We start from the raw sequence: 11,425 nt of genomic DNA on the forward strand, positions 1-11,425 counted from the left end.
GCTGAACTAGGTGGTAGATTTTTAACTGATTCCTTTTCCATTGTTAAATGTTTTATATTCTCTCTGAGAACTTGTAGCCAGGACTGGGAAATCACTGGCATACAAAGTTCATGTCATTTGGCTTTAGAGTAGGTCATAAGCTATAGAGACCTACACTAATTCTTTCAGACTGAGAGAGGCCATCTCATAAATATCTATTTCAGTGCTCTAAAATGATTAAATGACATCATGATGACCTAGTTTAAGGAAAATGTTACATGAGGGCCCTAAATGGCACCCTGGTGGTCTGAAAGAGTTAATGCAGCTTCCTTAAGTGGCCAATTCTATGTTAGTTTGCAATGAACAGAGCAGAGCAGTGTCCCAATAATTCACTGACAGCTTCATCTAATATAAGTATATTAAGTTGAGAGAAGTCATTTGAAGGAGGCTATAATAGAGCAGGTGGAAATTCTGATTAATACAACAGCTCTGCTAAGGAAGGAAAAGTGGAGTCAATGGAAATTCAATAGCCCTATGGAGAAACATTGAAGTGAAGCTCCTCTTAAAGAATATCTCAAGAGATCATGATGCATCAACATATATTATGTTCTTCCAAATTACAGCTGAGCTTTATATGTAACACACTGTGACAGCAAATAATATATAATACTTGTGTTTTAATAGCAGAGTGTAATACTAAGGGAATGTTTTTCTGATTTTTCGATGTCTTCAAAATCATGGAACTATAATACAACAGAATAGTGGATAGCAATTAGAAATTTATCTCTTATATTACATGAATGTTCTTACTACCAAATTTATTAAAAAACATGACCACTTTATATGAGGTTTAATATTGTTAGATCAAATTCTATAATCAATTTGGGCATAGAAAAAGGTGAGAAAATATGAGAGAGAAATAGCAGATAAGCTGAAGAAAGATAATTTTTAGCATACAGGTAGTGTACACATTTTGGCCTGCAAGAATAAAGAATAATTTGGTCAAATGAATCAATTAGTAGAAGCATAGAAACATAGAACAAAAAGAACAAATCACTAATCTTTTCTTCACCTTAAAATTACCACACATATAAGCTACGTGTATATATATATATATATATATATATATATATATATATATATATCGCCCAGAAACAGCCCAAGTAGAAGCATATTTAATTACATATATAACAGAAATTTGTTATATGAAAAAGGAGACCTTTCAAATATATGAGCAAGACAAGGATTTTGGAAGTCAGTGTAAAGTAATTATGAAGGGAATAGATTCTTGGGTCATACCTCTTGGTTCTAATTTTGGCTCTTCTTTTTAACAGCTGTATTACCTTGAAAAAATTGCTTACCTGTTCTTCACCTTCTTTATCTGAAAGTTGGGAGCATAACACTACCTTGTTGAGTTGTAAGAATTAACAGAGATAATAAATGCAAAGCATTTGGCAAAATCTCTGGTGCATAGTAAACCACTGTGAATGCTAGTCATTATTATTCAATAAATGGCTAACCACTTAGAAAACAACAGGGAGTTCCCCTCTCATATCTTTGAAAAATAAAATCAGATGAGTTAAGGTGTTACATTTTAAAAGGATAACTATAAAAGTAGAAAAGGTAATACATGTGAATATTTATGACAATTTTGTATTAAAGGAAATCAGGAAACACAAAGCCATAGACCTATGGAAGACTGCTTAAATTTTAAATTTCTGATGGAAAAAATATTTAGAAAGATAAAAGACCCATGGAAGAATAGAAAAATATTTACAGTGTATAATACAAAGGGTTACCATAATTTATATGGAAACCTTACCTACTATGATTTTTCTATAAAGTAATATTGCATCAAGTAGGTAGTAAACATAAACAGATGGTATATATTGTAACTTCACTGCTCTTTCTAGCCTCAGAGATTTCTCAAATTCTTAGTGGCTTTTTTTCCACATGAAGGAAACAGCTTAAATGTTACTTCAGCAGGAACATCTTTTCTGATCAATCTAAATGAGATCTCCCTAAATTTCTTTCTTATAGCATTGTTTACGCATTTCTATCATAGCTCTCCTTGGTCTTCATCACATATTTCTCTGTGTTGATTTCTGCCCCTTTTCTCTCACTAGACAATAAACTCATGGGGAGGGACTATAGAGTATTTGCCACTCTGTAGTCAGCTCCTAGCATATAGCAGACATTTGAAGTGATGAAAGTAAGTATCATAAAGGGTCTCGTATACTATGTTAAGGCATTTAGCCTTTATAGCTAATATAGTCATAGAAGAATTTTGAGCAAGATAAATCCTTCTTGGGCATCAGTGGAGGGTGGGTGGAGAATGAACTGGAAGGGAACATGACTGGAAGCCAGGTGGTGGATTAGAAAAGGAATTGAAACAATCCAAGAAATCATGAAGCTCTGAAGTAATGAAGTTTAATGGAAATATGGAGAAGAGAAATGGTTCCAAAGATATTTAAAATTAGACTATTTTAGCTGAAGCAGAGTGCGTATAGGGAAATAATGGGAGTGAACTTTGATTCTGGATTTTAGGCCATATTGTAAACTTCTAATCCCATATCAAGACATTTATAATGCTTCAAGGAGTAAAAAGTCAGTGACAAATTCTGGAAATAGGGTTTAGTTTTTGTTTGTGTGTATGTTTAAACCATCTTAATTGACAGCATTAAGTTATTGGGACATATGGAATAGATTTCTAGGACCATACAGAAGTTGGATATTTGGTATTATGACTTAATACTCCCCAACTCAGCCATTAATCTCTGGTCCAAGGTCATCTCAGCGAAGACATTTTGGGATCCTGGCAAATTATCATCATATGAACTTCCTTTATGCTCATCATCCCTACCACCACCACAATCAGTAATAATGACAACAATGACAGCCACAACATGAACATTTATTGAGCAATTACTCTGTCTAAGGCTCCACAGTGTGTGCTCGAGTACAGAGAAATCTGACACATTCTCTGAAATCCTAGAGGGTAGAGTATATGCATTAAATCACACTAGCCATATAGAGTAGCACGTGATAAAATGAGTTATAGGAAAATAATTGCTGTGGAGTTCAAATAAGAGAGACTTAACTATAGTTGAAAAGTCTTTAGGAAAAGCTACACGGAGGAGGTGAGACTTGAATAGGCCTTCAAGAAAGGAACAAATTAAGACAAATATAGAGGAAGGGCAACTACTCAGACAACAAGGTGGAGGTGGAGTTCCCACATCTGTTTTAAGGACAAGCAGACAAGTGGACAAATGCTTTGACTAAAACATCAAGTTTATAAAGAGAAGTAAAGGAAGTGTTCAGAGACTTGGATGGAAATAGATTGTAAGGTGTTTTTGATATCAAACTAATGATGGTTTATTTGGAATAGACTTATGATCCCTTATTTCAAAGAAAGTAGAGAATCACAAATTTTGAGCAAAGTAGCTACTTGTGGAAAGTTGTTTTTTAGAGTTTTTAGAGGATGAATCTAATGAGCGTGTTCTGATTTCATCCTAGAGATGAAAATTCATGTTGATAAGACCAGTTACTATGGCAATATTTTAGGGGGAAAAAGAGAACCTTATGTGAGAAAGGAGGAGGAAATAATATGAGATTTTTTCCTTACCTTTTATTATGAAAAACTAGAAAATAAAAAAGAGATGGAATAATTTAATGAACCACCCAGCTTCAAAAATGATTAATTCAAGACCTGTCTTATTTTACCCCTATTCTTACCTGTCTCTTTACTTCTAGATTATTTTAAAACAATCATCAATACCTCAAATTTATATATATTTGAATATGAATTTCTAAAAGATAAGGACTCATTAGTGAACATAGCCCTAATTCTATGATCATACCTAAAAAAATAACAATTTCTTCAAATATGTACTCAGTGGTAAAGTTTTTCTAATTTTTGTATAAGTTTTTTAATTCATTTATTTGAATGAAAATCCAAAGAGGTCCATTTATTGTAATTATTTAATGATGGTTCTTAAATATTTTTAATCTTTTAATTTCATCTTCCATTTCTTTTTTGACTTGAAATTTATTGAAATGACACAATATTTGTTGTTTTCATATTCATGGTACTATTAATAATGTTCTTTTGTCTTCTATATTGCCCACAAAATGGTAGTTAAATTTAAAAGCTTGATCAGATTTCATTTTTTTTTACGGCAAGAATTGTTTATAGGTTGTGCTGTGTACTATCAGGGGGCACATGATATTTGCTTGTTTCTTGGTGTGTGTGTGTGTTATAGGAACTATTACCAGTGGGTTTTTTCTTTATTATAAAAGAATTATTATAAACTCATGTTGAAGTATATGTGATGCTTTTCAATCTATTGCATTTATCCTTATTAATGTTCAGATTATCCTATCTTTATCTGATTGGGAATCTCTTTAAATTGACTTCTGCATCTTTTTGATACAACCCTGTTGGGCTTTGAGAGCTTTCTAACTCCTTTATATCACAAGATGTTCCAGGATCATCTTTTAAATTTCCTACCCAGAATCTCCCATTCTGTAAGAATACTTTTTTTTATAAAGATTTTATTTATTTATTCATGAGTGACAAAGAGACAGAAACAGGCAGAGGGAGGAAAACAGGCTCCATGCCAGGAGCTGGACATGGAACTCAATCCCGGGACTCTGCGATCACGCCCTCAGCCAAAGGCAGATGCTCAACTGCTGAGCCACACAGGCATCCCTCTAAGAAGACTTTATTACTTGTGTTGTGAAATGGTATTTAAAGACCACAAATGGGTGTTAGGAGTGCTCAGTTTTACAGAGTCAGCCATTGTACATATTTCAGAGGACAAGGATAAGTAAGGTATTTTTTAAGGATAGAATTTATGAGTTTGTACTATTCATACTTATTATGAGTTCTTTCTTTTAAGATTTTATTTATTTATTCATGAGAGAGAGAGAGAGAGAGAGAGAGAGGGAGAGGCAGAGGCACAGGCAGAGGGAGAAGCAGGCTCCATGCAGGGAGCCTGATGTGGGACCCGATCCCGGGTCTCTAGGACCGCGCCCTGGGCCAAAGGCAGGCGCTAAACTGCTGAGCCACCCAGGGATCCCCTTATTGTGAGTTCTAATTCAAATTCAGGTGTACATGACTATTACCTAGCCTTATCGATCTTATATTTGTTTCCTATTTCTCTCATGCCAGCACTCCTGGTTTTCCATGATTGTATAAAACCTCATTTGCTTTTCCTTCACTATAAAGACAATAGTCCTATAGTAGCAATACAGCACTGCTCCCTATAATATAAATCCTCATAATGTATGTTTTTTTTAAGCTTTATTCTTTTGGATGTCAGAATATATTCAACTAAGGATATACAGTCAAATTGTATTTTAAAGTCACTATAAATATTTTCTTTTTTGTGTTATGTCACTCGTTTTTCCATGTATAGTTTCCATACTGTTTTAGCTGCAGAAGCTTTATAATATGTGCCAGTATCTTAAGGGATAGGTTATTTTCATTCTTCTCTTTTTCAGTGTTATCTTTTATTTTATTTTAGGGTTACTGTTACTTTTGTTTTGTTTTGTTTCTCCAGCCGAACTTTATTTAGCTCTAAGGAAAATAAAACTCTAATGATATTTTACTGTGTTGACATATTTATGTTGTTAGGTCTTCCCTTCAAATAACAGTATGTCTTTTCATTCATTTACTTCTACTTTTATGTCTTTCAGGATTGTTTTGGAGTCTTCTGGATATGAGAGATATTAAAAAGGTGAAATAGTAGGACTGGAGTATGTGGGGAGAAATAGAGAAAACCATGGTTTTCATACTCTCTTTTTGGAGAATAATTTATTTGTTGGTTTGTTTGACAGAAATGGGATTATTTGAAGAGACCAACACAGGGAGGAATGGTGAGTTTCATTGTAGTACCAGATCTGAGATCCGCCTAAACTTCAGTGGCAATTAAGTATATCAATCAAGTTTATATAAGAATAAATATTATTGAAATAATTTAGAGGTAATCCCTGAGAGAGTAAATCACATGAGATAAGTATTCACCTTACTTAGTCACATGATTTGGAAGAAAAATGTTCTTTTTAAAAGCTACATAGTTACATGCAAAATTATAGAGAAGATTTTCCTCCACTGACTTTTCACGTTTGTTATGCTGTAAATGTGGCACCTTCTTTGCAACTTCCGTACCCCTACTGCCACTACCACATTCTGGATTGAATGTCTTTAACATTTTGTAGTTCTTCAAACAGCTCCTATATCAGAAATGAGGGTCTCTGCCTCTGTAACCTTCCTGTATCTACTGTCTACTAAAACCTGTTGAGTATGCACCCTAAAAGGAAAAAAAGCCAACAAGGAGATTAAGTCTACATCCTAAAAAGCTTTTGAAAAAAATCTCTTACTCCTCTCCATTATCATTGCCTATGTCATTACTTAGCCCGGAGCATCATTTGCTTACCAATTATAGTGAGATCAACTACTTATTACTCATCTTGCTTCATTTATCCTCTTGTTTCCTTTCTTATGTGACTACATGTGGCAATATTTATCCTATTTATATCTTCAAGCCATTTTCTGTACTGTTATCTGAGTCATCTTTAAAAATATAAGTTAAATACTTCTATGACCCCATTGTTTAAGCAAATTCCCAATAGATATTCTAGAAAATGTCAAAGGGTTCTGTGACAAATACAACATATTATATTCTTAAGAGAATCACAGGGTATATTGGCTATAAAGAGCCCCTTCTAGTAGAGAAACCTGTTTAAATGTGATCAGTATCTTGGTCTGGATTCATGTGATTATGGACTATTTTAAATTCACCTATCAATATCATTTTTTTGTCAAAAATTGTTGTTGTTCTGAAAACATACTTTAGGATATACTGACATAAATAAAGTTCAATCTTCATTATCATGAATGACTTTTATATTGCTGTGGTCTCATCTTCCATGGCTCCTTATTCCTAATATTCCATCAAAGATATAGCATTGCACAACACCATTGGCACAACACCAGTGCACAGTTCATACTCATGTGCACTGTCACAGTTCTCCTGAACTTATCATCCTAATTGAGCTCTCTGTATTTTTGTGTATGCAGTACCATTTTTCCACACTTATTTTGATCCCATCATCAGACTAATAAATTTCCATTTGCCCTACAAGAGTGAAATTAGACATTATCTCCTCAGTACCAGTTTGAATATCATCTACACAGAGACAAAGCAGAAGAGGCATGATAACTCAAAGAGTATATGTAAAGTAAGATAAAAACCAACAACATTCCTCCTGCATGAGAAAGAAGAAAACTAAAAAGACAAAAAATCTTTCTGATGATCTTAATGAAACAGTTTGAGAAGAGTTACTGAATACTGCTAGATGACTATGGACCTTTATTCCCTACCCTCATACTCAGAGGACTTGAAACTCCACTCACCACCACAAACACACACACTCACTTCTATATAGAGAAAACCAGATGGAATAGATTGAAAGTTTGGGATGAATTTTAAGAAAAGAAGGTAAAGGATCCTGGGGTAGAGGGCATTGAAGAAGTGTGATAAATGAGAAGGAAGCTTTTCTCAGAGGTCTTTCTCCTGATTCTCCTTGGAGGAGCTGGAGATCCTGCTGAAGGGAAAAAGGAAAGAAATTTGTTTACCATTCTCTGTATTTTATGTGTACTTGATTGTCTGATAGGAACAAATTTTCCACAGTTTCAAATGTTAAGGGGATAACAAAAGAGTTACAGTAGGAATAAAATAGCACTATAGCTTTAAAAGAAAGTAGAATTGAGGAAAATATTTTTCCTAGCCTGAAGGAAGGAGACAGGAGAAAGCAACATGCTAAATGAGCAAGAGAGAGGAAAGAATTAATGGATCAGAGTACCAGAGTAAGTATAAATTTGTGTGTGTGTGTGTGTGTGTGTGTGTTTGTGTGTGTGTGGTGTGTGTGTGATGCAACGAGGATGAAAGAGGGATTAGATCATGGTAATACAGTAATATTTTTATTTCACATTCAGTTCTTTGAGCAATAACTCGGTTTATAAACCATTATGTTTGATACCCCTCTATACTTGTCCCATGCACTGATCCAAGAATGTTGCCACCTTCTAACTATAACATTATGTGGATCCCATTTGTCTGATATTTCCAATTTTTTTAAAAGCTTTTCTCTATGGCTGTGTGGACATCTAAATAGAAAACTTTCTTATAATTAAAAGGGCAAAGAAAAGAAATGTGTTTTTTTATCTTACACATAGAAAACATGTTAATATTCTCCATAGGCATAGAACTGATCATATCTGCTTTTGACTGTTCTTTTTTTATCTCAGTATACAGGCAACATGGAATAAATCTAAGAGGTTAGACTATGTAGGGAATACATATGGGAGCTTTGAGCAAAATAATCTGCAAGATATTTCTGTACTGTTTTCATAATTTAATGTTACTGAAGTCAGTTCTCAAGGAGGGGAAGAGTCACATATTTCTTCTTCATTTTGAAACAATCACAACATTATTTAATCTAGTAAAGAATTTTAACTTTCACAAAATCTTTAAGTAAGGAGTGGGATTTCTTCATGATCTATGAAATGAAGTTTGAATAGAAGTAATAGGAGGCCTCCTCAGTACATTGTCACTCAAACATTCGGAAGTTTTATCCTGCCTGGAACATTCCTTACACATGATTCTTATTTCTTAGCTTCAAACTACACCTAGGAAGAATCTTTTGTTCTCAGTACTGCCAAAGCTCCCATCTTCCAGCAGTGACCTCAGTTTAGCACCTGCTCATAAGATGTGTTTGCACATTGTTGGTACGTTTTGGTGACATGTATGTTCCCATCAAGGAGACTGTCATAGAATTCAGGAGATGTTAACATTTTTCCATCTGTGTGTGAAAGTGACGTTTCCTGTTAATTTTGTTCTTTTGCTGAACTCTCCAAGCAAAAGCCTTCTGTGGGAGGCAGGATGATGTCATTATAGTCATAGCATAAATTTTTCAACCTTTAGAATGAGACATATTGTGGCATATATTTCACTACTTTTAAAAGCAGTGAAATAAAAACTTGGAGGATGATGATATCAATTTTATATTTTCAAGTGTGGGGGTTTCCAGAGTCTTGAGAATGACTCCAGGGCTAAAATTTCCTCTGGCACATGGATTTCTTCTGTTGCCTTGGGAGAAGCAAACCCATCCATGGATGTCTGTGTTTATAAGGCCACAGACTTGGCTAGTTAATTTCAGAAGTATTGAGACTTTGTGCAGACAAAATAGTCTAGCAGTAGTGATTTAAATATAAAAAGAAATCAAACTTCTGATTTTGGTTCTGACATGTAAAAGCTGGGAAGTTGTCACTCCCATTTTTACAACCAAAAAAATGTTGAGCAAACAAAATCAATGACTTTTCTTGGGCCTATCAGAGGACTGTGCTTGTAGAACAAACTGGCATGCTGAAATTCAGAAAGACAGACAAATGTGGAGTCACAGTCTTCATCGCCTTTCCTTAAGAAGAAACTATTAGAGTCATATTGTTGGTGATACATAAATGATAATTTTGATGAGTTGCTAGAGACTGACTGTGGACTAGCTTGAGAGTGAGAAGTTTCTGCGGGCTATCGTCTTAAGAGGCCCCCTCACACTTATTTGAGTTCTCCCTTGAAGAGCCAAGAAAGATCCCCTCCTGGCTTTCAACAGAAGGGAGGTAGATCAGCCTTTGTGAAATACTCAAAAATGTTGTCATAAGAAAGGGATACATACTTGTCACAGGAAAGATTTCACCAGAATGTTAGTCGTGTAAGGGAAGGGTATTTTCTCTACTCCAGCCTCCTGTGGCTTTCCAATAACACCTAAGGGTGGGGGGGAGGGGTAGGGGGAGAATGATAACTTGCGAAAGTTACATCCCAGGTGCACAGGCCCACTAAAAAACAGAAATTCGATCATAATATTGTACAATGCTTCCTCTTCCTGACTCCCTTCTATTATATCAAAAGGGATCCAGTATAATAACAGTATTATAGCTTAAGTTGCTGAAAGACAGATTATCTGAGGAAGAGTTTTTAAAGAAGCTAAAGACAATGAAGGAGGCAAAAACAAAAACATTAAAGGCATTTGAAGTCTCTGTCACAGTTACAGCAAACATTAAAAATAGCCCTACTTCTAGCCATATTAACATAAACCCTAACACTAAAGGCCTGTTTACCTCAGTTTCTATTACCTAGTACATCTTGTCTGGCTTTCAACAAGAAATTACAAAGCATGCTAAAAGTCAAGGGAAAAACACAATGTGAAGATAAAGCAAGCATCAGACCAGACTCAGATATGACACAGGTGTTGGAATTATGACACAAGGAATTGAAAATAACCATGATTAATATGTTCAAGGTGCTAATGGAAAAAGTAGACAGAATACAGGAATGAATGGATAAAGTAAGGAGAAGGATGGAAATTTTAGGAAAGACTCAGAAGAAAATGTTAAAAATCCAAAATCCCTATAATGAAAATGAAGGATGCCTTAGGAGGGCTCATCAGTAAACTTGGTACAGCTGAAAAAACAATAATTGAATTTGAAGACAAATCACTATACACTTTCAAAAAAGAAATGCAAAGGGAAAAAAAGAATGAAAAAAATAAACAGAGCATCCAGTAAGGGTGGTACAATTACAAAAAGTATAACATACATGCAATTGGGATACCAAAAGGAGAAGAAAAGGGTACAGAAGAAATATGTGAAGTAAAAACAGCATTTTCCAATGTTAATAACAGACATTAAAATATGGATCTAGGAGGCCCAGAAAATACAAGCAGGATAAATAACAAAAAAATCTAGGCATATCACATTCAAACTGTAGAAAACTTACAGTTTTCTGACTAAGAGAAAGTGTTAAAAAAAATGACCAGAATTTGAAGAACCCCTTATTTATAGAAGAAAATAAATTGCAGCACATATCCCTTCTAAAACTATGATAGCAAGAAGGTACTAAAGTAAAATATTTAAAGTGGAAAGAAAAAAAAAACTCAGTCAATAATCCTATATCCAACAAAATTATTTTTCAGAAGATAAGGAGAAATATAGACTTTCTCAGTCAAACAGTAATTGATGGAATTCAGCACTAATAGGCCCCTGAAAGGAATTTTTTTTAATTGTCTGGTAAAGAGAAAATAATTATTGTCCAGAAATTCAGATCTATGTAAAGAAAGGAAGGACATTGAAGAAGGAATAGATGAAGGCATTTTGGTAAAATTTAAATACCTTATTTTTAATTAATCTAAAGATAATTGTTTTTAGTCATAATAGTAACAATGTACTGTATGATTATAGTCCATGGATAACTCCAATATCCTAAGGGACAGAAATAAGTCAGGAATACTGACTTATTTACAAGGGTACTTACTGCGCTACATGTGAAGTGGTGTAATTTTGAGATGGACATGGATTAACTAAAAGTGTATATGGCAAACTCTATGG

The sequence above is a fragment of the Vulpes lagopus genome, chromosome 6 (genome assembly GCF_018345385.1).
Source record: "Vulpes lagopus strain Blue_001 chromosome 6, ASM1834538v1, whole genome shotgun sequence".
NCBI classification, from domain to species: domain Eukaryota; kingdom Metazoa; phylum Chordata; class Mammalia; order Carnivora; family Canidae; genus Vulpes; species Vulpes lagopus.